Consider the following 3,204-nt stretch of genomic DNA (forward strand, 5'->3'; position numbering starts at 1 on the left):
GTTTATGTGTTCATTGTACAGTGAACTAAGAGTTCAAAAAATAAAAGAAAGTTTTGTACCGATAAAAACAAAACTAGAAGCTCTTAAAAGACTTGATAAAGGTGAAACGTTAAAAAAATTAGCTGACAAGTACGGAGTTGGTGAAGTGACAGTTGGTGACTGGCGAAGGAATCGCGATAAAATTGAAAAGTTTGCATCAGAAAAGTGCTCGGAAAAGTATACTAATGAGCGGAAGTCTATGAAGAAAGCAGAGTATGAAAAAACTAGCGAGGCCCAACAAAGAAACAAAGGTTGTCCTATTTCCGGACCTATTTTACAGGAAAAGGCATTGTACTTTCGCAATGAAATCAATGAAGGTGAGGAAGATTTTACGGCAAGTGTAGGATGGCTTGACCGTTGGAAAAAAACGTTATGGCGTGAGGCAGTTAGAAATTTGTGGGGAGAAACTTTCGGCGGATTCCGAGGCAGTTGTTCAGTTCTTTGAAAAGTTAAAAAATCTTATTAAAAGTGAAAATTTAACACCTGATCAGATTTACAACTGTGATGAAACTGGTTTGAATTTTAAAACTTTGCCATCAAAAACTCTAGCTTCACGGGAGGAAAAAGCTGCTCCGGGTCACAAAAAAAGCAAAGAGAGACTAAAAACACTGGTATGTGCTAGCCGCTTCAAATGCGTCGGGAAACCATAAATTAAAACTAACTGTCATTGGCAAGTCTGCTAAGCCTCGTACGTTTAAAAAACATGTCTATTTCAACGCTTCCAGCAACTTATACAAACCAAAAAAACGCATGGATGGACAAACAAATTTTTACAAACTGGTTATTTAGTGAATTTGTTCCTGAAACCAAAAAGGTTTTGAAGAAAAGCAACCTACCCCTCTAAAGCCATCTTAACACTTGATAACGCAGGATCACACCCAGATGAAGGGGAACTGCAATGCGATGGCATACGCACGATGTTTTTGCCACCGAACGTGACCAGCCTCATTCAGCCTATGGACCAAGGCGTACTTGAAAACTTTGAAAAAAAAAGTACAGACGCCGTTTGTTGCAATCATTAAAGGAGAGGCAACCATAAAAGATTTCCTGAAAAAAGTCACAATCAAGGATGTGATTTATTGGATCACTGAAGCTTGGAGCGAAATTAAACCAGAAACAATCCAGAAATCATGAAAGAAAATCGGAGTGTGTAAAATTGAAAATGATGATGAAGATGACGATCTACCGTTAATAAATTTTAATAAACAGACTTCCTGGTTGAAATGGGACAAATCAAACTGATATTGGAGAGTGGATGAGTAGGGACGAACAGTTAGACAACAGACGACACTATAGTTGAGATGGTCACAGACATGACAGCTGACGGGAGTGAGGAAGAAGAAAGTGTGCAGGAGACAGACCCGGCAATGACTCACAGCGACGGCTACGCGGCACTGGATGCGGCCCTGCGCTACATAGAGCAGCAAGCAGAGGCGACAGCGGCAGACACGTTATTGCTTCGGCGGTGGAGAGATATGGCTGCCCGCAAACGCTGCAGTGTGGTGAAACAAAAAAACTCTAGACAGTTTTTTTAAGTAATCATTGCATCTTTGGACCTCTCTAAGTAATTTCTTAATGCTGGTATTTGTAATAAAAGCATATTTCTTTTGTTTGCCTTCAGTTCTAATTATAACCCAATTTTTCTCAAAGTGTTCCGTATAATTTGAGTTCTTCACAATTCGAGGTACATTCTGGTCCCATTCACCTCGGATTACCGGGACTCTACTGTATATCAGATTTTATTACAAAACAAGATTAATAAAATATTAAAATACATAATTCTTTAATTCCATTTAAAATCTTGAGAAAATTACCTGTAATAGCTTTATATAACAAATAAATAGCAATAAAGTAAGTTATATTTAGGGATAATAAATTTATAAATTTTTTTAAGCACTTTAAGAAGTTCCAAAATTTAACAGACTAATTATTGCAAGACAACTTTAACATATTTTACCTCAAAGATAATAACATGATTTTTATTTATAATAAACATCAAATAAGCAAGTACTTATAAAAAAAACCAATGTGTGGATTATAACTTTATATTTATAAAATTGTTTCCCATTCCTATGAACAATAGAGAAACATGTGAATAGCAATTTAGAGAAAGTTCGTCCGATCTATTTGGAATCAATAATACAATTGATTATACAAGTGATTGAAAACACCTATAACACTGAGCTGGAACTAAGTACATAAAAATGATAATGAAGTAAATGTTAGAAATAGTGTTTTCATCAAATAAACTTCAAGTGTAATAGTGTTTTATTTTCAAACCACCTCAATACTTAAATATCAGCATAATTTAAAGTATTCCACCAAGTAGGGAGAGTACCATAATAACGCGCCGCCTTCATCACTAATTGCAGATATGGCAGTTTGGCAGAGGGTTAAACTAATATAGGTGGTTCATAAATATCTTTAGCCTGCAAACTAATATACACGCATGAATTCTAATTTATTAGAATTTGAAAAACTTAATTTTTTTGTTTATTATCATTTTAACTTTAGCTGCTGTCAAACACTGATTATTGGAACTTTAATTGGAAATATTTTTATCGGAAAAGATGAGAATTACTAAAAACACTTGCAGTAGTTTTGAATTGATAAGCTACACAAAGAAAAAATAATTTGGGCATGTGTCAACCCCAATATTATATTGTGAGGGCTGTCAATGTAGGACAACACCTCAGCCACCTCACCGACATTTGCAGTAAAGAGCAATAAACTCTCGTTCTCAATACAATAACGAGCTTTCACTAGTCGCAAGCCGAAACATAACTGTAGTCAGTAGATGAGTCATCATCCTACCAACCCCATATATCCAACCCCTGTCACCCTCGCCAGCCCCAGCTGGGAGCAGCAAAACCCGTCTCTCCATTATCACTCAGTGCTTATCTTGCAGTGGTAAGTTCATTGTTGTTTACTCTTGCTTCTTAATTTTTTCAAGAACAAGTAAGTTTATACTGAATAGATTGTAAAAGTTCTGTAAAATATTTCATAAATAGTGGTAGTTATGTTTATAATGAACTGCAAAATGGGTATGTGTCAGATCTACATTATAATGTCAATTGCCACTACTGAACAGATTCGGATTGACATTACAATGTCAATTGCCAGTTTAAGAGTCAAGAGAGATTAAGGAACTAGAAAAAAATCAAT

The sequence above is a fragment of the Homalodisca vitripennis genome, chromosome 1 (genome assembly GCF_021130785.1).
Source record: "Homalodisca vitripennis isolate AUS2020 chromosome 1, UT_GWSS_2.1, whole genome shotgun sequence".
Taxonomy (NCBI): Eukaryota; Metazoa; Arthropoda; class Insecta; order Hemiptera; family Cicadellidae; genus Homalodisca; species Homalodisca vitripennis.